We start from the raw sequence: 25,385 nt of genomic DNA, 5'->3' as shown, positions 1-25,385 counted from the left end.
CTGGGATCACCCCTCACCCCATCTCTCTGGTTTTGTACACTCTATTTTCTGATCCTTATCTTCTGCCTTGGTTTCTAGTTTCAACCCCAACTTTTTTTCCCTTTGGGTGGAAGATATAACCCAAGAACTTGATAGCTTCAGAATTAAAAATGTTTTCACTCATTATACTGGATGCTCAGTGGGCCCTTTGAATCTGGAAACTTGTGTCCTTTAGTTTTGGGAAATTTTAATGTTTTATTTCTTTGATCATTTCCTCTTAACAGTTTTCTCTTTCCTCTTTTTCTGGAACACTTTCATGTTGGTTTTGTTTGATTTGGTAATGTTCTTTTCTCTCCTTTTTTCCATTTTGTCTTTTCCTACTAATTTTCTGATTTTTTTAAAAGACTTCATTTATTTATTTGAGGGGGGGCAAGATATTACAAGTGGTGGGAGGGAGGGAGAAGCAGACTCCCTGCTGAGTGGGGAGCCTGACTCAGGCTCAATCCCAGGACCCTGAGATCACGACTCAAGCTGAAGTCAGACACTTAACTGACCAAGCTTCCCAAGCACCCCTGGGCAAGTTTTTTAAAACTGTATCTTCCATTTCTTGAATTATTATAACTTTCTGCTACAGTATTTTTCATTTCCAAGTGTTCTTTTATCTTCTCTGAAAGTGCCCTTTAGAAGCATCTTTTGTTGGGTACAGTATCTTCTCTTAGCTCTCTTAGAATAGTAATTACGTTTCTCTTAGAATTTTCTTCTGTTTCTCACCTTGCCTCTTTTTCCTTTGAGTATCTTTTTCTTTTGTTCAAGTCTCCCTTTCAGGCCTCTCCTTAATTTGATGTTCATAATTAAGAGTGAGGTGCTAAACAACCGATTGGGAATTCCTGTGCACAAGTTCATGAAAGGGTCTTGGGCAATGAACTAGGTATTTCCGAGGTCCCTCAGTCTCGAGTTCTTTTTTCCATAGGCATGCCTGTTTCCCTGGAGTGGAATTCTCCAATTTCCTTTCTGCAGGGGATAAACCAGACTGTGTCCTGGGAGCCCTGCAGAGTGAGGAGACTGGGGGTGTTCCAGTGTTCACTGAGTAGACTTTCATTTAAATTTTGTTTTCAGTACAAAGCCTGTTCCCGACCCACGGCTTTGCCTGACATTCTGAGGGCAGCACTTCTCTTCTGAGAAAAAACTTTCAGCTTCTGTCTGATTGAAAGAGAAGTGTTCACTGAGTTGTATAGGGGGTTGTGGGGGCTTCTGGAGCTGGGTTTTCAACTGTTCCATACTCAGATTTTCTTTCTTCTTTTTTTTTTTTTTTTAAGATTTTATTTACTTATTTGACAGGGAGAGAGATCTCAAGTAGGCAGAGAGTCAGGCAGAGAGAGAAGGGGAAGCAGGCTCCCCACTGAGCAGAGAGCCCAATGCAGGGCTCCATCCCAGGACCCTGAGACCATGACCTGAGCTGAAGGCAGAGGCTTAACCCACGGAGCCACCCAGGCGACCCACATACTCAGATTTTCAACCAAGCCTGCTTTCTGCTCCATCCTTTGCCCTGAGTATTTCCTGGGGCTTCAAATCTTGTTTTTCCTGGTTCTGAGGTTGGAGTTGGCTTCTTTCTCATCCACCGGCCTTCCACTCCACAGGCCAGAGTTCAGTTTCTTACTTCTGCTAAGTCACTTATCAGCCATTCGTCCATTTTCCATATTACAAAAATTGGCTGACATCTAGAGTCTGTGTTGACTCCCTTCCAATATTCTTTGCCTTGTAGGATTTACTGATAATTTTTTTTTTATTTCTAATGCTATCATTTTGATGGGGTTTGGGAAGGAGCAGAAGTAAACAAGCATTGTGAATTTAATATGAATTTAATATAACCATCTCCTCAAAGTTTTCAGTGTTTCTGTCTGAAGTTCTGTTTCTTCCACACCTCATCATAAAAGTACTCACCTGGAGTTTTTCCTAGTCATTTTTAAGTTTTGTTTTTCAGGTAATCTAGTTTCTTTTAGTGTGGGGTAGAAATTTTGAATCTAATTTTACTGTTTCTACATAATCAGTGGTGACCTTACCATTAATAGAAGGGCTCACCCTTTTCTCCCTGATCTGTAGTGTCTCTGCTATTACTTTAGAAGTGTCCGTATATGCTTGGGGCTGTTTCTAGGGTTTCCACTTCATTCTACTGGTCTCTTTGTCTATTCAGGGTGATAACACTCTTCTTAATTAGAATTGCTGTATAAAAATAGTACTTATTTTTAGATCTTTATTTTTCCAAACAAATTTTAGGATTGTTTTGTTGAGTTCTACAAAGTTTATCATTTAGGGATTTTAGCTGGAATAATAAATGCATAGATTAATTAATGGAGAATTTACATCTTCATAATTTTGATGTTTGCCATTGGTAAAAGTGACATATTTCATCATTTATGCAGACCTTTTATGTCCTAAATCCAGCTTTGCAGTTTTCTTGCACTATTGTGTTACATTTATTCCCAAGTAATGCACACTTTGTTATTAATATGAATCATCTATTTTCCATTATATTTTAAAATTAGAGACAGCTGGTTATAGGAACTCTGGAGTTTTGCATACTGAACTTGATTCCAATAATCTTGCTAAACTCCTTTATTAATTCTAATATATTTGTTGATTCACTTGAACTTTTTACCCACATGATCATATCATAGCAATAAAGAAATTTGTTTTCTTTTTAATTCCAATAGTTCTTATTTCTTCTTTTTCTTTTTCTTTGTCTTGGTTAGGACCTCTGCCCCTCCCCCCCTTTTTTTAATTGTAGAAGAGATGGTAGGCATCCTTGCCTTTTTGTTGATTATAGTGGGAATAATTTTTACCATTTCACCATTAAGATGATGTTTTCTAGGGGCGCCTGGGTGGCTCAGTGGGTTAAGCCGCTGCCTTTGGCTCAGGTCATGATCTCAGGGTCCTGGGATCGAGTCCCGCATCAGGCTCTCTGCTCAGCAGGGATCCTGCTTCCCTCTCTCTCTCTCTGCCTGCCTCTCTGTCTGCTCTCTGTCTGTCAAATCAACAAATAAAATCTTTAAAAAAAAAAAAAAAGATGATGTTTTCTATAGCTTTCTGGTAAAGCTCTCTTTGTATATGTTTGGAAAGAATCTGTTGCTGGTTTTTCAAGAGCTTCTTTTTTTTTTCCCCCTATATGTGATTGCTAATTTTACCAAGTATTATTTTTGATATATTGAGACAGTTTTTCTCTTTTTTTTTGGTACTTTTTTCTCTTGACTTTTAAATTGCCAACATTGAATAATATGTCGCTGGATTTTTAGGTTTTGACCATCTCTGCATTGAGCGTGTCTTGTTTTATATTTGTTGGATTCAGTGTGCTAATTGTTCTCAGCTAGGATCATAAATACACTTAGTACAATTCCCTTCTTTTTGTGCTGTACTTATTGTCCAGTTTTGGTATCAAAATTTACCACTCTGATCTTATTGTTTTCTAAGCTTGAGTTTCTGGAAATACTTCATTTGAGTAAAAGAAGATGTGTGTGTGGGGGGGGGTGGATATTGCTGCCTTTTAAAATGTTCAAAAGATCTGTTTTATTCAATAAAACTTATTTTAAGCTGGAAAAATATATGTTCTCTGTGGTATTAAATGACGTGATTTTAATTTTGAATGAAAAAAAGGTGTGGCCTGCTTTTACTTTTCACAACTAACTTACAAGTGAAATGTAATTGCCCACTACTGATCTGCATGCTTGCAAATACTCATTTGGAACTGAAAAAATACAACGAATCATTTAGGTATTTCCAAATGTCTCTTTTGAGTTGTTATGGTTTGATTAGGTAGATATATCGTATGCTAGACAAGCTGTTCTTTATCTGGGATGGTCTAAGTGGGAAATAGATTCCACACAAATTTCCTGTCTAAATCCTGTATATTTTTAGCGTTGTTTACAGATGACTTCTGGAAAAAGTAAATACTGTGAAAGTGAAGTTTCCCATGGCAGAGATTGGCAACGTGTTTTTTTCTTTCTTTTTTCTAATGAAATTTGTTAAATTATCCTTCCAGCCATATGGTTCTTCCACAGTGTCCATTTTCAAATGCATAAAAAAAGGCTGAATAGGTTGCTCTTCCACTATACCCTGAGTATGAGGTATTCATAATTTATCTAGGGAAGCATACTTCTTTTTTCTAAAGACGGAACCCAAAAATATTTAGCTATTTATCTTCTAAAAACCATGGAAAATGCATGTCCTTTCTATGTTTCCTGCTGATAATATTTTCCCCATTTGTAGTGTAATTTTTCTTTCCTCTGGAAAGCTGGTACTTATTTTATTCATAGATTGCACATTATGCCCTGATGCTGTTTAACCAAAAGGCATTACTCACACAAGCGGGAAGAATGTGGCTTAGGATTGAATCAGCAGTGGCCATGGAAGACAGTGCATTAAAACAGGCCTCACTGAGTCATAGTCCATAGGGCCTAGAGATCACAGGCCCCAAACATCTCTGGACACAGGTCATATCTTTGAACAGGCATCACCAACTGAGTTGGTTTCAGAAGTCATTGAAGTCTGCACTACAGCATCTCCAAACTCAGCAGTTTACCAGACAGGGAACTGTTCTTCTGTCTTCACAACCTGTCCAGATATGGGACAACCCCTGGAGCAAAACTGGCTGTGTTCCCAAAGTTTATTTCCAAATCATTCATTTGAGATCAGAAAACATTTTCCCATAGGAACAATTTTATAAACGGTGGTGCTCCACAAATGCCTGGTTGAGCCAGAGTCCTTAAAATGCTACATCGACTGTGCTATTCCCACCAGCCATTATTTATTCTGTTTCCCTGGGAAAGTGCATTCTGAGTTCCAACTTGGGATTCCTGAAGCTCACCTCTTACTCGGCCTGGCAGCCTCCTCTGTAGCTTTTTTAGGCTGCGCTGCAGCAGCAGTTGGGAAGAGAGGATAGGCAGCCTTCCCAAGAAAGAGATGTGCATAGGTTTGATATAGATGCCTCTGGGTAGCTCGCTAATTAATGCTGGAGGGCTGAAGAAGAAAACCACCCATGTGGATTAGTGATTCCCCAAGTCTTCTATGTGAGGCACAAAGGGCAGGGACTTTTTCCTAAGTAGAGATCATTTTTAAGTCAGATCTTCATAAATAAGTAAAGGGTTATATGGTAAAACCTATGGTTTTTGGAGACCAAGCTTGTGGACTGTAGCTAGCCAGAGAAAATGTTTTAAAGTCTTCTTGGTCAGTGGTGAAACAGTTGCCAAACACATAGCAACAATGAGACAGAAATCTGACACCTTGCTCCTGGCCTGACAAATTTGTTGTTGTTGTTGCTGTTGAATTAAATACTGATTGACTAATTAAGTGAATTCTTTATCGAAAAGTACAAGACCACAGATTGTATGCACACGTGGCCCAGTGAATTTCATTCTAATTCAGCACCTCCTAAATCTGACCCTCTCATAACACACATCCTGTCAATAAAGACTTGGTTGAAGCACTTTGGAGAAGTCGCTAGAACAGCGGTGCCATCTCTGTGGGCATGTGCATTGTCTACACCAGTCTCAAAGGAGGGCCTGGGTCTCTTCACACCCTCTCTGTTGGGCACAGTTGCTAACCATGTCTCCCTGTTGCCAAATCCAAGGAAACAAAGGGGAGGTAGAAAGGGAGGTGATGCGGAAAACCAATGACGATAGCCACGCCTGTAGGACCCTGCCTAGCTGAGTTTCTGGCGCTACACTTATTCTGGAAAACATTACCTACTAAAAAAGACCTAAGCTCTTTTTGTCAGTTGTTTTTATAACACGTGTAGACATACTTCTAAGGGGCTGTGCCTTTTTCAGGTTAGAATTTAGTCTGTATACCAGACCTGGGTCCTGGCCATTGTAGGGTTTAAAAGCATATAACAATTTAATTTAATTTTGTATCCACAACTGCTTTTGAAGGAAATATGCTATTAGAGCTCCCTCAATCAAAAAGCCTCTCCCCCCCCCCCCACCCCACTAAACTCACGGACTGTTAACTTTTGGTTTCATAGACTGTGCTTTCTTTTTAAAGTTATATTTGCGTTCTACAAGACAGCCTCTTTCTCCAAGATTAACATTTCTTATGATTGTTCCTGACAATGGATTCACTTCCAGAGGCCCTGCTCAGGATAACCAAAAAAGGGCATGTAGCTGGCTGGTTTTGGCAGCCTGCACGCAGCTTCAGAGCTTTTTAGGTCTTGGTTTTTCTGATGAGTGATTTCCTGAGCATGCCTAGGGAATGACAGGCATCTCCACAGGCAGGCTGCATCCACCTCGGCCCGGGTGTCGTCATTGGCTGCCCTAGTAGAGAAACTACAGGACAATGCATACCACCGACTGCCGACTGTAAACATAGGGGATATGTGTTCACTTAGCACGGACTTCTGGGAGGGGCTAAGGAAGGGCGGTCTGGAGTTTTATTGAATAGAGCAGTGTGTATTAGGCTGCCTGCCTGGCTGCCCTCTTGCTGTGCTCCTGCTAGAGAAATCAGTCCTTCCTTTCGGACTTAGTCCCCAGGAAGAAGTTGCAGCCTGCGAGGTAAGCCACAGAGGGCTTTCTTTTAATCTCTTCAGAGAGTCTGGGGGCTTTCTGTGGGTTTCAGTCAACATTCCTGCTTAAGGTAGCTGGAGATGCAAGATTGTAAAAGCCAATAAAACATGCAGATTCGCAGAGCCAGACTGGGCTTTGCTGCCCTGCAGATGTTCCCGGAAGACAAACAGGATGAGATTTCAAGTTCTGTTCTTGGAGTTGGGACGGGAGGAGAGATCACATAGAGACATAGAGACCTATACTCAGGGACCACAGGCAACCTTGGCAAGGGAAGCCTTTGTTTAGGAGTGCCACGGGAATTCTACCTGAGAGCCCCAGGCCAGGGTCAGCAGGCGGGCCGTGCCGGTCTGCCCACACCAGTGGTCTCTCCTGCATCTTTTATACCCAGGCATCTAAAGAGGTTTTACTTTAAAAACAACTTTTTAGGTTAATGAGAAACCAAAAAGTAATGGTTTTTAACCAAAGCCATTTGCATATTGTGTTGCTACCAGTTTTTAAGGCTGGACTTCTAGAGCTGCAAGGAAATAAGTTCAGAGGTGGAAAGAGCGTTTAGCACCAGTTGGGTTAACGTAACTGATCTGATACTTGCCAAGACAGGAAGATGCCTACCACGATCTGTTTCCTATAAAACCTAATAATGAGAGAATGCATGTGCTAGTGGGTGTGTTTTTAGAAATCGCATCTAACATCCTACCAAACTGTTCCTTTAGAAATCTTATTTTCTGTTTGAAAGTGTGCTTGTGACTAGAGAATGTGAAAAGATGTCGTTTTGGAAGTGCGTTCCAGAAAGAGAGGAACCAGTCTTTCATTTCAACATAGTCAGACATATTTGGGCATCTTAAACAGTAGTACAAGGCAGCTAGTTGGTAGTAGCCTGGAATTCCTTTTAGAAAGAGCTGATTGTAAAGGGTGGGGGAATTTTAGTGCTGTGGTAATACATGGTCAGAAAAAGTGGATAAGAACAAAGTAGTTGGTATTCATAGATCCCTTCTGTTAACAGGGCTGTGCAGATGGACTTGTAAACTGGAACAGTAAAATCTTTCTACTGTGTTTGGCAAAACCAGACGTGTATGGCTAGAGCTTAAGTGAAGACGAGGTGGTATGTGGCAAGGAGGGCAAGTCTGATAATTTTTAAATAAACTTGGATATTAAAGGTTTTCAGCTCCAAAGGACTGAATTTGATTTTCTTTCTGCCAAGTAAGGTGGTTTTGTGTTGAGATTCATTAAATAATTTTTTTCTCTTTGTATTTAGAAATTTGGGGATAATTTTTTTTGAGAATGCCTCTCTCCCCTCCTAGAAATGATATATGAGAACAGAGTTCCCTGTGAATTTCTTTTCCTGGAACAGTTCTGAGTAAGTGTGGGAGAAAGGGCTGCAAGTGAAAGCTATAGTTTGATTATGGTCCTTCCCTCAAAGAGATCAAGTTCCAAACTATTTTCACAGTGTTTTTAATGTCAATCAAAATATGGAGAGCAATTTCTTTTTCAACTGTTCTCTAAACCATGTAGGGAATGCAGTTTGGAAGGAAATCTATAATCTTGGGATTTGAGGATAAATTCCATTTTGAAACCAACATCTCAAAATCCCTGAAAGTTCAAACTTTGCTGCCACCACCCTCCCCTCTCTTCTTTGTGCGCGCCCCATCCCCCAACAACCACAGAAACACATTTTTCAACATAAGTGTTGTGCTGTCCGTACTGATGTGCTGGAGCAAGGGGATTTGCTATTTTACTTTATATTGAGCTTTGGGCAGCTGTCTGGACTACTTTCCTCCAGCTGAATGTTAGCTAGAGCACATCTCACCAATTGGGGAGGTAAATGGAGATGGATGAAACTGCTGTGCAAAAACTTTCATTTTAATAAAATCATTTAATAAAGAAATACAACGGCAAGAGTCTAGAATAACAAGTCACTAATAAAAAACGGATCTCCGTATACACAAGGGATGTACAGTAGATAGATCCATAGGTGACAGGCTTGGTTGTTTCCACTGGTTCAAAACCAGTGGATAAACAGAATAAATTAAATAATTCAGATCAATAAATTGCTGTAAAGAAATATTCAGTTCTTCCATTAAAGTTAAGAGGAGAACCAGGCTCAAACTGCAGCTTAAGGGATTTACATGGGAGGCATAAAAGCATACCTGGTGCTCAGGCTATTAACGATTCTGATTGGCTCCTATGACAGGCCTAAGGATTTCCTGCTTTTTGGCAGAGGGAATAGGTTGGTGCTGAGTGCAACCTGGGTGTTCTGTGGCCTGATAAGCCCACAAATCACCTCGGTAGGCCTTTTCTTAAAAACACATATAGTTGGGGTGTGTGGGTGGCTTAGTCAGTTAAGTGTCTGACTCTTGATTTTTGGCTCAGGTCATAATCTCAGGGTTGTGGGGTCAGGCTCTGCGTCAGGCTCTGCACTGGGCATGGAGCATGCTCAAGATTCTCTCCCTCCCTTTGCCCAGTAAAAACAAACAGAAAAAACGCACGTGTAGCTGTCATGGAGACACCCTCACTGTAGCCTCCTGGCAGCAGGGCTGCTCATCAGTGATTCTTCAGCAAGACAGAAAAGTGACGTAGAGACAGGCATGTAAAGGAATTAGCTCAGTCCCCACCTGTCTGCAGTCTGTCACATACCTTAGAAATGTGGTGGGGTGAGCCCATGGTGGGGGGACGGGGAAAACGCTGACAAAGCGGCATGTAAATAGCATGGCGGGCCCAAGGAGGAGGTTAGATGCTGCCAAAGAATTTTTAGACTTTAGAAGAGTTTTCTGGGTAAATTCTCTCTGAGTAATTCTCTCTGAGTAAGTTCTCTCTGGGTGAATTTTCTCTCTGAAAATAGAACCATTAGATCCTTATTGAAAGTCCTTCATCTTTAATGCTAATCCAAGTTTGTCATTAGAGAGATGCCCATAGGTTCTGAGTCCTTTAGTAATTTAAAAAGGTACTTGTAGCTTGACCTAAACTCAGGAACACCGCTAAGAGAGCTCAGTCCCAACACTCGTTCCTCTGTTCAGATAGCTAGGACCTTTGAGGAAGCCATCAATTCCTTGACCTCATGGATGGAACGGGCATAAGGATGCTTCTTCTATCTCCCATAGTGGTTAAAATGCCCAAATGAGATGAGGCTGTTTGACCCTCTTTTATGTAGGCTGTATACTCCAATTTGAGGCCTCTGGACATTAAGCTCATCTTGACTGTATCCTCCACTTCTTACCTAGTATCCCTGATTATCATATTACCCTGATTATAGCTCCTTCCTCATACTTGAGGACCCTTGAGTGGTACCTTCTGAATCTAGTTCTTTCTAGAACCCTGAGCTCTGAGTCCTGGGAATACTGGTCCACCCCACTGTTATCTGAACTTTAGCTCTGGTGATCAGAGACCAGAACACATATCAGGAGGCAGAATGAGATGGGTTATCGGTGGTACAAGGCCATATCCAGGAACCAGGAAATCTGAAGATCCAGTTGAGTGGAAGACCAGTGACAAGGTGCTGACAACAGAAAGGCCTTAGTAAATGAGGCAGCTTCTCTGCCTCCAGCCAAAAGCATGGAACTAATCCCAGCATGTCAAGCCTGGGCCTTGTAGAGAGGGTGAGGTAATCAGGAGCACCTGGCTGTGGTTCCTGTTGGTATTGAGACCAGACTGCTCCGGGATGGAGCCCCCACCCCCACCCCCTGCTCCCTGTTTCCCTCAATCTTTAGTATCCCCAGCTGGCTCTCCTGGGACTGATCCTTGGTGGCCTCCCTAACTTTCCTACCCCCAGTCCTATCTCTACCAGCTCCCCTGGCTCCTGACCCCCAGCCCAAATAAGGGCTTTCCTGATGCAACACAGTCTGCAGTGTCCCAGCTTTAGGGTGAAGCCCAGAGAATAGCAGGAGGGTCAAGCCTGGTTATGTTCAAGATCGGGGAAAGCCTCTTCCCTTTTTTCAGGCGGGGGAGGGGGCAGTTAGAGCAGACAGAGATAATGTTGGAGCAATTTCTGTGGAAAGAGAATCACTCTGCCTGTCACCCCCACTCTCCCAGTTGGCTGGCAGTGAGTTGAGTGTGGGAGGAGGGCAGGAAGAAGAGGCTGGCTGGGCGCAGGCAGGAGAGGTGATGGAGCAGCCATGTCACTTGTTTGTCCCTGTGTTGCGGTTGCTGTGAATGCCTTTGAAATCTGATGAAACCTCGAAACCCTTATGGTCCCTTGTGAGCCCGCCTTTTGTGATTGACAGGTGAGAAAGCTAGAGCGGGGAAGGTTGGGGTGGGGAGTGAGAAAAAGTCTTGATTTCCATTGGAGCCAAGGCTGGATGGGATCAGAACAGAGTGGAGGTGTCCTTCCTTGTTCCCCAGATTTTCTGAAGGAAGAAAGGATGGTGTGAATACACAGACATAAAAGCTGATTTCACATGATCCCCCATTACAAAGAAAAGAAGATCATCTCTAGAGAAGTAGTTTCCTGTGGGGAGCTTGTCGGGGCTGCAGAAGCTGGGAAGGGCTGCTGCCAAGCATGTGCTGAGAGAGCTCCCCGAGCTTACGAAAAGGATCACTAGGGACCCCTGGGTGGCTCAGAGGGTTAAGCCTCTGCCTTTGGCTCAGGTCCTGATCTCAGGGTCCTGGGATCGAGCCCTGCATTGGACTCTGCTTGGTGGGGAGCCTGCTCCCCAACCCCCTCTCTCTGTGTCAAATAAATAAATAAAATCTTTTAAAAAAAGTAAAAAGGATTGCTAGGTACCAGTCAGGGAATAATTGAAGGAAAGTATTTGGGGGAGGTATTTTAAATGAATATGTATATTATATTTCAGTGATGGAGAACTTGAAGATAAATTGCTTTTTAATCACTTCCTGAGACTTCTGGCATTGTTTTGTGAATATACGGATGAAAATACTTCGCTGTAAGGAAATCATCTTACTTGGAGAGGGACATATTAAGTAGGAATATATAATTAGTTCCTTTGACACCCACATGTAACATTCCCTCTCGCCTGTCTCAACCTGGGGAACGAGGCAGATTTTACCAATGTGCTGAAGATGGGCAGGACCAGGGAAGAGTGCCCAAGGGGTCCAAGGGCCAGAAGCATCAAGGACATTAGTTCCCCTGGGGTCAGGAGGGCTAAGCCAGAATAGATATAAAGTACAATAATGGACTGACCTGTGAATCACAGCCAGGTAAGTAAAAGAAAAACAGTAAAATCAAAAGGCAGGCAGAGGTTTAGAAACCAAAAGCCTGTTTAGCAAGGCAGTGTGTAGGCAGGTATTGTAACATGGGTGAGAACACCTGGCAGCATGTTCAGAGCGACCTATGTTAATAGGCGGTGGTAGCTCAAGTAAAGGGATAGGAGTATAAGATACATATGGAGGGCACCTGGGTGACTCAGTCGGTTAAACATCCACTTCTTGGTTTTGGCTCTGCCGTGATCTCATGGGTTGTAAGATCGAGCCCCACCTTGGGCTCGTTCTCAGTGAGGAGTCTGCTTGAAGATTCTTTCCCTCTGCTCCTCCCCCACGTGGACACGCATGTGCATGTGTGCACGCATGTGTGTGCTCTCTCTCTCTCTCAAATAAATGTATCTTAAAAAAAGATACTTACGGAACAATAAAGGGATGGAATCATAAGGGAATCCAAGAACAGAAGCCACAATTGGACCAGGATCCAAAGAGAACAGGGTTGGAATCAAGGTGGGTCCAAGTATCTCAGCAGAGGTCTATGTGCTTGTGTGAATGTGACTCAGCTGCAGCACATGTGACTGCTCCTTTCTGCTGTCCTACAGACTGGAAAGTTCGCTCTGTGCTTCCTGGTCAAATTCTGAGAGAGGAGACCTGAGTGGTTCAGCTGATAGCTATTGTCTTTGGCAAATCCCCTAGCAGGAGGCTATCAGAGGTTACTGGCATGCTCATGGGTGAATTACGGGTGGGCCTGAGAGCAGTAGTCACCATCACCCCTGGGGGGAGAAAAACAGCCCAGTGGGCAATTTTAGTTAGAAGAGAAAGTTAGGCATGGAAGGCAAATTAGCTGAAATGTCCAACAGCTATCAATGTATGTCATTCCAATTTTTATGTGACTGGATTCCTAGAGAGGCAAGCACTTAATGTCAGGGTCATACAGTACCTGATGACCACTTTGGCATTGCCCAATGAACCAGTCTTAAGGGAGGTTAGCTTGGAAGCTTGCAGCACTGGTAATTGAAAAGATAGAATTATCCATTTGAGACAGATTCTAAAGAAAAACACTTAAGTGTTGTTGTTGGCAAGAAATATCGTATGAGTCATAGGTGTGCTATGGCTCCTCTCAAACTAAAGCAATCTTTAAAATTCAATAAATAATGATTTAATAATTGTAATAAATAAAAATTATTACATCTCAATGTAAATTACAGTACTTCATAAACTTACTGCAAAAAAGCTATGTACCCAATCAGTGAAAGTTTCAGTTCTCTACAGAGTTTGTAGTGTAATCTTTCATTCACTGAACACCTGTCTCGATGTCTGTCATGGGAAGTAAAATGAAATAAAACAAAACAATATGCTCTATTCTGGGCTTGTTCTTCATGGAAGCATTCACAAATATGCATCCAGGAATGAGTGTCAAGGACCAGAGAGGGTCAGGAGAACAAAAGATGAGGAATAGATAAGGGATCTAATCCCAAAAGAATGAAAATTGGGGCCACGTGGATGTCTTCAGATATTTGGAGTACTTTTATACGGAAAGAGGAGAAAGCATGCGTATTTCTCAAGATAGCAGAACTAAATACATGTATCCTCTATTTTTAAAGCTGGGCAGGGTCTTAGGAGGCATTTAGCCCAGGGAGCACAAATCATTTTTCATCTGTTTGCCAGCTCCAAACAATTGGTTGTGAAACAATGTGTTGAGAAGGATTCTGAGGCCGAGTCCCAAGCTCGGTGGGGGCAACAAATGCTGTCATGACAGTGATGTCTGGTGCGGAAGGAAAGGGACATTGCTACTCAGGTACCATGTATTTCACACCATTGATGTAGTCCGTAGGTTCCTAATCTCGGCACTTTGAATCTTGGGGAAGACAAAGAATTATTGCAAGAAGTAAACAAATCCCTATATGCAGCAAATGGTTTTGACAAACTGAGTAAATAATAGATCTTACACAATACATGCTACTGTTTTTTAAATTATATAGATGCATTATGATGATAAAATGTTAATTTAGTTATAATAGTTATTGAAGTCATAGTAGATTTTGGTATTATATTTTCTCAGTCAGTGGACTTAAAACATATAATTATATTATAAGGAAGCTGGGACAAGAAATTTAGGATTTAATAAGAAATTCTTTTAAAAAAAAGAACTAGTGATTTTTCATTTTCCAGGCAAGAGACTAAAGCCTGGCCATACCAAGTAAAATTATACACACATTTGTATGTCTCTGATTAATGTCAGTAAGATTCATAAGGGCAGAAAACAGCTTCTTTTTTAATTAACATATACTCAGAAGTATATGTTACATCGCAGAAGCCTAATGTCTGTTGAATGAAAGAACAAAACAAGTGACTTGACCAAGGTCTTCCGGTTAATTAGTGGCAAAGGTGGTTCTGGGACACACAGCGCCTAAGTCCTATGCTGTTGCTGGTTTTGGTCTACTAGATTGCTTCTCCTGAAAGAGGCAAGAGAGAAAGTCCCATGTTAACACTTTCAGGATTTCAGCTTTACAGTACAGCACAGTTTGCCTATAATCTGTAGTCCAGTAGATCTTAGCCAGTGTCTTAATCAGGATCAACTGTAGGGCTTTTTGAAAACATAAATCCCTGAGTCCCATCCCCTGGAGATTATGATCCAGTAGGTCTAGGGCAAGGTCCAGCATCTGTAGTTTGTAAAAACAAAACAAAGCAAAACTCTCTGGTGATTCTGCTAAAACATCCTGGCTCAGTTCTGTACATCTATGTTTAAAATAATTTATAGTTAGATATATGGAGTAACTTACTCCTCAGAAGTGTAGTTGTGTAGTTTTGAGTAATTTCTTTCTGAAAGTTATAGCTGTATGTTCCAAAAAATCAGTTTTCCCGAAGAGTCTAGAATATTTATCTGAAAATTGCTTCAGCTTCCCATACTCTTTTAGTTTGGGCGCAAAGCTATCAGCCCTGTAAAGTCAGGCTGTCTGATGAGATTTCCAGTGTTTGCTTTTGTAAAGCATTGGAAATGTGGCAAGAATAAAATTTCTCATGGTATTTCCACTTCCTGTTCCAGCCACCATTACTAAGTAAAATTTAGGCTTTGAGGGAGGGGTGAATTGAGGAAAAATGTTCTTTTTTAAGTATTTCTGTCTTTAGGATGTTTGTTTATGTTACTTTAGGTATTTAATTTACCAGGAAAGGCAGAAGATGTTTTTCTCTGTTCTCAGCCTTGGGGTAAGGAATGTGCAAATCCTGAGCAGAAGTGGGGAAAAGCTTCCTCCCCCTCACCTTACATCTCCTCTGAGGCCAGGGCCTTCATAGCCTCTGGCTTAGATGTTTCTAGGGATGGCCCTTTACAGAAGCATGTGAGCCCTCAGAGACAGCCCTCGGGTGAACGCTTCTGCAGAACTGAAAATCCATCTCTAGGGTCTTCCTCCTAGTCAGGAGTTACATCCTGAAGATGTAACCTGCACAGAAGAAGCAACCATATTCAGGGCAGCAATTACATAAATTATATTCACTGAGGACTATAGAGCTAAAAGCATCTCTGCCTGAGTAACGTGATGCGATAAGAATGCCAGAACTACTACTTATTTGTATAGATGCTGTTTAGTATACAGAGCAGTGCTTCCACTGTGTGCATGAAGGAGCACTTGCTGGAGAAGAGCAGCTAAAAAGGAAGTAGATTAGGACCCACACGCATAATAACCTCACACTGTCCCCACTCCATGCACCCAACACCATAGTGTGGGAAGCCAGTTCCTCCTAGCTCCCAAAAGCCAAAATTTTAATTTTTAAGATTTTGAGAACTGGTGCTTAAACATAGTCATTATTAGAAATTAAACTATATCAACTGACAATTATATTAAAAACCCAGCTAATAAATCCTCAAAATTCATTCCTTCCTAATTATTTCCTTATGTTTATTGTCTGTGCTCTGGAGGTTAGTTACATTTATTGTGTCTGTGTGAGGGGAATACCACTGAAATTAACATATGCTGCAAATCAGACTCCTCACCCCCCTCCCTACATCCCAGAGCTTGTTGTGAAACATTTCCTAAGGTATCAAGTTGATAAATTCAACCTCAACATAGGAGAGCCAATCAGAATACATTTGTTATTTTGTTGCATCATATTCATAATGTTTGGTTATGATTCTATATTTATTTGTTTATGTGTTGATTATTATGCCCTAGAACATAAGTGCCATGAATCAGGGATTTGGGGATTTTCAGTGCCATGAATTGAAACTAAAAACGGGCCTCCCCACACACATAGTAGAGAATTAAATGAGTGAAGAAATAAATGTCCATAATTTATTTCTTCTTGGTAAGAAAGCTGAAGCCAGTATTCATGTCTGAGCTCATTGATTCTTCTCTAATTATATTATCACTGAAGGCTTACGACAGTGCCCTGGCACGTGCTAAGTAGCATCTAGATGTTTACTAGATAAAAATCAAACAGGTAATCTCCATACAACAACCAAATTTACAGATGAGGAAATTGAGTTACAATTCATTAAGTGACATATCCAAGGTCACAAAGCTAGGAAAGTGGCAGAGCCAGGATTCAAACCCAGGTAACTTGGCTCCATAGTCCACATGCTCAGCCATCACTTTGTGCTGCCTATTGCTAATTACTCCAACATTGGAGGCCCCAGTTTGTGTGTGGCTCTGCAGCTGTGACCCATTTGAGAATACACTTTGGAATACGGAAGACTTGAGTTTGAATCTCAAATTGACTATTTCCCGGCCTGTTTCTTTGCCTATAAAAGGGGGATTATTATTCCTCCACTTAATAGTTATTATAAGGATTAGAAGTAATGTTTCTAAACTGCTTTGCACACGCCGGCACTGAATTAAAAATCATCAGCTCTCAGCTGTGATACCAGTGAGGCTATCTGTAGGTGTGCACTCCCATTAGTCCTCATGCCCAAGCTGCATTCTCCCAGCCTGGATCCTCCATGGCCATGATGTAGATGGAGCAAAGGAAGCCACCTTCTTCCATGTCAGATTCTTCCTGAGGTGGGACTAGGATCAGTAGACAGTAGTTACAGGAAACCCCGTTCAGGTCAGCATAAGCGCTTTGTAACCAGATCTGTCTGTCTCTGGAGCACGCAGCCCTGCTTTGCGGAAGCAGATGACCTCCACCACCCCTTTCAATCACAAAAGTCTTCTCCCCTGCCCTTGTCATTGGTTGTGTGCTGACTTTAACATTCTAGATCATCTTTATCTGGTATGGCTGAAGGGGTTTATTATTCCTGAAGCTGGGTCATTTTGTAGGTTTTAAGGGTTTTTTTTTGTTTTTTTTTTGTTTTTTTTTTTTTTACCAGGAATGAGAGGGAAACAGAGGAGGAAAAAAAAGAGAGAGGAGAGAATGAGATACAGCGAGCAGAGAAGATTGAGACTTCCCTGGAGAAAAAAATGCTGAATTTGGGAGGGACAGTGAATTGAAATGGATGGGTGGTTATCCCAACCCCTTGTAGGTTAAGATGGGTAAGAAGATAAGCTAGCTAATTTACTTGCTGTGTGGCAGGCGCCATTCTAGTTGAAAATGACTGTCTCAGGGCAGTCAAGTAAATTAAAGAACTTGCCCAAAGTCACACTACTGGCAAATAGCAGAGCCCGAGTCAGTGCCACTCCCTGAGTCCAGCACTTTCCATTTCCCTCCAGCTGTCTGTTCTGTGTCTTTCCCCAGAAATACGATGGAAACCAGAGCAGGAGGTTTCCATAACCAATCATTATAATTTGTCAGGGAGCCACACTGCAGTTCAAATAGACAAGCACATTGTCGTTCCCTGCCATATAAGGAAGCAGGGCTAAACACCACTTCTTTCACTACTGACTCAACAGATAATTCAAGTGAGAGACAGGATGAGAATCTAGGCCTATAGCTGTTTAAAAAAAAAAAAAAAAAAAAGGCCTGCTGAACTACTTTCGTGTTTTCCTTTCTTGGTAGCAGAGATAGTTTAACAAGCGGGTTATACCCTTTTCCTTGATTCACGGGAAATATTCTGGAATTATGTGCTGAAAGATGAAAATTCTTTGTCCGAATATATGAGTTACTTTAGCTTTTGATTGTCAAATTTAGATATTCAAAAGGCCAAGACAGAGCTGGTTCTGTGACGCTCAGGAAGGAAGTCAGGGACTGTAACTCTCTGCACAAGTTGGCTCCAGAAGTTGGAGTCCACTCACCGTTCCAGCTGTTCTCAGAGATAGTATTTCTTAGTAAGCCTTCCCATGTAAGTTTGACCTTTGTGCCTCAAACTCAGAGTATTCATGTGATTACCCTTTTTCTTAATAACAGTCATAGTGGGGGTTTCAGAACACAGGCCCGATATCCAACTTCCTGGAGAGAGAAACTGAGGCATGAGCAATTGAAATTATTTCCCAAGGGTCAGCCAGTCCAGTCTTGCCACAGGGAGTGCCCACTCCTTTACATAACTCAAAGAAGTATTACTTAGTCTTCTTAGGGAATTGAGGAAACTACAAAAAGTCGGGTCAGCTTCTCCTAGCTCCCATCTTTGACCAGATTGCATCTGAGGTATTAGTTCCCAAGGGCTACTGGAACAAAGTACCACAAACCAGATAGCTTAAGCAACAGAAATTCCTGTCTCACAGTTCTAGAGGTTAGAATTCCAACAGTAAGGTGTTGACAGTGTTGGTCCTTCCTTTTGACAATTCTGATGGAAGGATCTGTTCCAGGCCTCTTTCCTTGGCTGGTAAATGGCTGTCTTCATGTTCACATAGCATTCTCTTTGTATCCGTATCTCTACCCAAATTTCCTCCTCTTAAAAGACAACAGTCACATCGGATTAGGGCTCATTCTAATGACCTCATTTTAACTTGATTACCTCTGTAAAGACCCTTTTTCCAAATAAGGTCACATTCCGATGTATGGGAGTTAGGACTGCAGTATGAGAATTTTGAGGGAGACAATTCAAGCCATAACATGCTCCAGTTCAAAATGGTGATGGAAATCCATACAGCATATTTTCTGAACCTCTAAATGCCAAAGACCTTGTTGCTTTCCCTCTGGGTCTAGGAATTGGTTAGCTAGAAATCACTTGGCCTTTTGAACTTGACCTTGACATTTACTTTCTGCCTTTTGCAATATGAAATTCTGATCCAGGAAAAAGTCAAGAGAGGTCTTTGAAATGACGCACTGAAATGCGGCTTCACATACTGTGGCCTATCTGTGGAAGCCCATGAAACCACGGTGGCAGACTGTCTGGTATGCAGCCATCAGAAGTCGGGGAGGGGGCTTGGTGGGAAGGCTTGGCTGAGGCACCTCTGAGTCTAATACACAGAGCCCTTGGTGAATGTAAGCAGCAGTGGGCGGGACTTCATGTGTGCCGACGCAGGGCAGAAGGCAGGGATGGCCATTTTCAGTCATTTTTATAACACCAATATAACCACGAATCCCCACATACAGGGGAAAATACTAGAAGCTAGCACATATTTGTGCTCTGAATCATTTGTCTTCTTTGTTTTCTTCTGTCTCTTCTCACCCTTAAGTTTTTATATTTCTCCTCCCAACATTCTTCCTTAAGTTTATCTGTGTTCGGCATAGTTGATTACAAATTACCTACTCGTTATAACCGTGTCTCCTAACGCGTCTCTTCTTTAGCCATTACGCCTTCCTTAAAGCTCTTCATGGTTCCCTTTCCCAGTTTCAGTTTTATTTATGGCTACACCCTGTCTTGGGCCAGAGGTGGTAGATAAGGGGGTGACAGTGCCATTTATTATCCAAACCAGGACACTTTTGAGAGGGAAAGGAGGAGCTATTAATAATTTCTCTAAAATAACAGTCCTAAATGGAGGCGGCCCCAGGCAAACTGGGATGGACCGTCATCCTCTCCACCGTGCAGCTTTCTGCTCCACAGACCTCGCTTCACTCAGCAACCACTCCTTCTGTTTCTGTACCTTAAAAAAAAAAAAAAAATCGTGTTCGGATTCTTCATTTTATTTCCACCCCAAGAAAATATGTAGTTGTATTTTCCTTTATCCTCTCCTCACTTCTTCTCTTCCCTCGGGATCTCTTATCTCCTTTTATTTTGGTACAATCTTGAGTGCATCTCAGGGAGGCCACTTTGTCTGCCATTAAACATGCAGGACAGATTTCCCGCCTGTCTGAACCCATACACACACAACCAGCACCACCAGCAAATGTTTCAAGCTGCCTTGGGTCTCCGATGAGCCCTTGCTGGACCGTCTACCAGTTCAGCACATTTGCCCAGAAACTAGAGCAATCTCTATGTCATGTAAGCAGCTGTGTCAAGCAGTGTACACACAGGCTGTGTATATGTATGGGATGTTACAGGATAGGTTTCTGATATGTGTACCTGTATACAATTATAGTTGAAAATATATGTCCTGAAAAAAGAAAAGAAAATATATGGCCTGAAACTTGAGGAAAAAATGAGAATCTAAGCTAACTGTGCATTGCCTTTGTCCTGCCTTTGGTAATCAGGGTTGTTTTCTCATCTAAAGCAGTGTGTACCAAAGGCCTGGTAGCCCTGCCGTAGATTTAACGTAAGTAGAAATAAAGTTCAAGGCAGAAAGCATAAGCATTGACCTAAGTCCCTTTCAAGTGTAGTTCTTTTTATGATTTGGTCATATGCAACTTAGGGTTCATTCTGAAAAATCCCTTCCATTACCAATTCAGGCCACATGAGGAAGGTCTGAACCTTTTTCTCAGCTCTGAAATGAGAAAGGGAGACATTTTCCTCTTGAATTCCAATCCACAGATATCTGAAAAACTTGCCATTTATAGCACTATGTCAACTGGAAAAAGCTATTCTCCTTTTTAGCTATTTGCTTACTTATTTTAGGGTTTTGACCATAATTTTCTTTCTTTCAGAAATTAATGAATGAAGGGGGCGCCTGGGTGGCTCAGTGGGTTAAAGCCTCTGCCTTTGGCTCAGGTCATGATCCCAGGGTCCTGGGATCGAGCCCCGCATCGGGCTCTCTGCTCGGCAGGGAGCCTGCTTCTTCCTTCTTTTTCTCTGCCTGCCTCTCTGCCTACTTGTAATCTCTGCCTGTCAAATAAATAAATAAAAATCTTAAAAAAAAATTAATGAATGAAGAAAAAAACAACAAAAGGAGTCGCTCTGTGGAAGGAAATAAGGGTTTTGTTAAAGTTTCCTCCTTCCTTCCTTCCTTCCTTCCGACCACCTTCCCCGTCCTCTCCCCTCTCATCCTTCTCTCTTCTTCTTCTCCTCCCTTCTCCTCCTCCCTTTCTTCCTCCTTTTCCTTCTTCTGTTTTTTATTTCTTCTCCCATTGAGCTTTATACCATTGGAAATGTTCTACTGCTGTTGGCAGCCATATACTTTATATATACACCATATACATGGTGGCTTCCTGTCTCTGTTGCTTAGATATGTCTTCTTAAAAAGATTGATGGTAAGAAAAGGAAAAATCAGAATACTTCAACCGCATTCTGCAGCGTAGGTATACAGTCACAGTAATGGTGAAACAGAAATAATCTACCCTAGGAGCTCTCTGCCCTAAAACTGGGCAGAGTGATTATCAGCCAGCCTGGAACTGGGGACCCACCTGTGTTTGAGGAAATGAGAAGTGTAGGAGGTGAAGACTTATTTTTAAGTTTCATGCTTTTCCGTATTTCTGTTCTCAGATATGCTGTTAAAATAAAACAGTTACTCTTTCTATTGGGGGTAGTTTCTAGCTTGCTAGTTCTTTTCTCTGACAGTATTTGCAATGAGGTTTAAGTCTTTGGATTTTGGCTCTTGCATTTTGCAGGGGCCTCAGATCCCAGGTGGTGGTCTGAGAGAAAAGCAGCCCCAGTTCCTGGCTCAAGTCCACAGCTGATAGCCTGCATGACTGTGAACAGACTCCTTCCGTCTCAGGCTTCCCAGTTATAAACTGACAATGGTCTTTTCCCCTCTCTGTAACATCCAGGTAGGGAGCAGGTCTTTAATGGAAAGGCATTTTAGGTGGCAAAAGATCTTTAAGACATGGTTTTCTTTCTCTCTCTCTCTTTTTTTTAAGATTTTATTTATTGATTTGACAGAGATCACAAGTAGACAGAGTCAGGTACAGAGAGAGGGGGGGAAGCAGGCTCCCCGCTGAGCAGAGAGCCCGATGTGGGGCTCGATCCCAGGACCCTGAGATCATGACCTGAGCTGAAGGCAGAGGCTTAACCCACTGAGCCACCCAGGTGCCCCAAGACATGGTTTTCTTTTATTTTTTCTTGAAATATGAAGATTTTTGCTTATTGGATTTTTTGGAAGGCATAGGTCATATATCTTATGAGTTCATACAGGAAATTCTAGATTCGAAGTTTAGAATTTGAGGTTTCCAAAAACTACCCCATGCATGTCGGCTTCATCTGACTCTTTCTGGGGCTGCTTCCTCCCCAGTTCCCACCTTTCCTTCTTTACTTGTTTTTAGCACCTGGGGCAAGCATATTCCTTTCCATCCTAGCCTTTAAAAGGAATATTGACAGTTACCTTGTTTGAGACCATCTGAAACCCCAAGGTGGTGGTGGAAGAGGACCATTAGGACAGATTACCATCCACTTTCAGCTTTATCCCTAGTGTAGCCAGAAGTGTTTTTTTTCTTTTTTTAATTTTTAATTTTTTAAATTTCTTTTCAGTGTACCAGAATTCATTATTTATGCACCACACCCAGTGCTCCATGCAATACGTGCCCTCCATAATACCCACCACCAGGCTCGAGGGGGAGATGAACCATGAGAGACTATGGAGTCTGAAAAACAATCTGAGGGTTTTGAAGGGGCAGGGGGTGGGAAGTTGGGTGAGCCTGAATTTTTTTTTCTTTTAAGTTTTTATTTATTTGTCAGCACAAGACAGAGAGAGTACAAGCTGGGGGAGTGGCAGGCAGAGGGAGAAGGAGAAGGAGCTCCCCGCTACGGAGGGAGCCCATGCAGAGCTTGATCCCAGGACCCTGGGATCATGACCTGAGCCGAAGATAGACCTCAGCCAACTGAGCCACACAGGCACCCCTGGAAAAGTTTTTTGTTGTTTTGTGAAGATTTGATTTATTTGTTTATTTATTTATTTATTTATTTGACAGAGACACAGTGAGAGAGGGAATACAAGCAGGGGGAATGGGAGAGGGAGAAGCAGTCTCCCCACTGAGCAAGGAGCCCTAAGTGGGACTTGATGCCAGGACATTGGGATCATGACCTAAGCCGAAGGCAGATGCTTAATTGACTGAGCCACCCAGGCAGTCCCAGAAAAGTTTTTTTATAAGCTTTATCTGAAAGCAAAGGATCTGTCACTCTCAGCTTCACTAAAATTGTCTTTCATCAGCGTTTACATTTCTAACACATGAGATAACGCATGTGAAAGTGCTATGCTTTGTAATGTCTGTAATTATAATATCTATAGCCAGATGTATTAAGGTTTAAAAATACTCTAGGAAACTAAGAGGAAGAGTGGAAGAAAAGCACATTTGATCCTAGCAAGAGTGCTTGGGGCCAAGCTTGCGCAAGCAATCATATGGGTGGGTCAAATTGTATGTTTTTATTATTTTTAAAATAAAATTTAATTTTAGAATAGTTGTTAGATTTACGGAAGAGTTGCAAGGCTGTTACAGAGTTCTGCTACACCCCCACCGAGGTTCCTTTGTTGTTAATATTACTATGCACATTTGTCACAACTAATGAAACGGTACTGATGGCATTATTAACACAACTTCACATTTTATTTGGATCGCCTTAGGCTTTGCCTAATGTCCTTTATTTATTTTTTTAAGTCCCTTAAAGCAGACTAATGTTTAATATGGTAAAAATTTAATATGTACTTTATGGAGATATTGATGGAACTCGTAATCCTTGAGTGAAGATTGCATAAGCAAACTCTTTTCTCCAACATGTGCTAACCAGCAATCTCCTGAGGACTTTCCACCTGAAATACCTGGGACCCCTCTGTTCTCTGGTCTGTTTCCCTTGAGACCATTAGCAGATTCCTCAGCCTGGTCCACACGGATGCCAGATGCTGGAACCCTGTTGCTGCTGTCACTGAGGCTGGCTTTCCCAAACAGATGGGAATGTCTAGCAGCACCTACCACTGCCATTTTATAGTTTTCAAGCAGAGTATTAGCATGACAGGGTTTAGCTGGCCGTCGAACAGCTGAAACTCTGCTCATCAGTTGTATCATACCCCAGTTACTGGTAAGAGCTTTGGCACTGACGGAGGAAAAAAAAGACCTCATCCATGTGCCCCCCCAAATCTTGAAATCTATAGATTTTCACAACTTAAAAATATTACACAGCTCATGAAAAATATGTTACTGAAATATAAATTATGGAGGGGCTTGCCATATAGAAATCGTCTCAATATATCATAGCCTTCCATGTACTAAGCTTCCAGACTTTCTTTGAAATACAAGTTAGTAGCATATAATATAAAAGAATCCATTTAATTCAGTTTCTGCCTTTGAGCAACTTGATGACCTCAGGCAGGTGACTCAGCCTTCTGGGACATGATTTCTTATAATGAAGGAGTTGAATTAAATATGGTCTCTTCTAACTTTGTTGTTTGGATTCATGGATTTACAACTTGCCCTTATGAGAGTCATTATTGTCCTTTTGGTCAAGGTTACTTTCTTGTTGTGCTTTTACTGGCAAATCACTTTTTGGACAACTAAATCTGGTTCAAATAGTAATTACAAATGAGTTGCCTTCAAGGTAACCAATTTTTCCAATTATAGTTGGTTTGTTTTTAAAGTTTTTTTGTGTGCAGATATAACTTGTACAGTGGAATGTAAGGATGAAAATATATGAAGAAATGTTGGTATCTTGGTATCTTCATATAAAAGATAATTGGAGGCATCCATTTATCAGTGAATGAAACTAATATTCTAGACTCAGAAGTAGTCCTTAACACCTCCTAAAAGCAACAATATCAGCCCTTTGAGTTGATTATCTAAGTATAAGTGAAGCTGGTAAGAGACACCTTTCATAATCTGAACGGTTGGGTCAACTCTCAGGAAGACATCAAAGTCAAGGATGAGAGTAAGAGCTCAAGGCTCGGGGTGGAAATGGTTACTAGATTTAGCCTGCTTTGGTCTTTCCTGTTCCACATGCAGCTATACAGTTTATATAAAAATATCTCTCCAGAGGATCAGAAAGAACAGATTTATGGAACCAGATGTGAGTTAGCATTTCTACAGGTGTGGCTCTGCAGCTGAAAGAACATGTTGTACCAGAGATGGAGTTTCTTATTATGTAATCAATATAAATTACCACTAGACTTTTATAGAGGTTGATAAAGCAAACATGTGTCATTTGGATTGGCCTTCTGGTATATAAAGAGAACCTCCTTCGCTTGGGACACAGCGTGAAAAAATGCACCTTTAACTATATATAAAAGACTTGGTAGCAAAGGCCGTCAGAGCAATCAGGCAAAGTGGTTCCAGTTCGCACACAGAGGGAAGAGCTGGTGAATAGATGGAAATGGTGTTTGTGTGTTTTTCTTCATCAAGAAGGACAAGGAACAGTTCATAAATATTTATAAAATCTCTCAACATCCTAAAGGAGGGGCCAAGAGGATGCAAATGACTAGAAGATTGAGAAAAAATCAGAATCTAAGAGAAAAGATGAAAAAAGAGTGGAATGCGTTAAACTAAAGAGGCAAATACCCTGTTTAAATGGTCCAAAAGTCAAGGTCATGAAAAGAGATTAATTTGGTAAAATGCAGATCATTTTGACAATTAAACACAGAGAATTTTTTAAAAATTCTAGAT

At 41.5% G+C, this 25,385-nt stretch overlaps 1 protein-coding gene across 4 annotated transcripts in view; it reads left to right on the top strand.

Annotated features, from left to right (window-relative positions):
- The first annotated feature begins 6,304 nt into the window (after window positions 1-6,304).
- Window positions 6,305-25,385, top strand: part of CALD1 (caldesmon 1) — a 184,452-nt gene continuing 165,371 nt past the window's right edge. Inside the window, exon 1 of one of the 4 annotated variants that reach the window (XM_059396381.1) lies at window positions 6,305-6,518. The gene's annotated coding sequence lies outside the window, so the exon portion shown is untranslated. The remainder of the gene's footprint in view (window positions 6,519-25,385) is intronic. The other 3 variants (XM_059396375.1, XM_059396379.1, XM_059396380.1) reach the window with 3 other exon arrangements.

This window comes from Mustela nigripes, chromosome 4 (assembly GCF_022355385.1).
Source record: "Mustela nigripes isolate SB6536 chromosome 4, MUSNIG.SB6536, whole genome shotgun sequence".
Lineage (NCBI taxonomy): Eukaryota > Metazoa > Chordata > Mammalia > Carnivora > Mustelidae > Mustela > Mustela nigripes.
The sequence above is the reverse complement of the archived record's forward strand: the minus strand, read 5'-3'. Positions and strand labels throughout refer to the sequence as shown.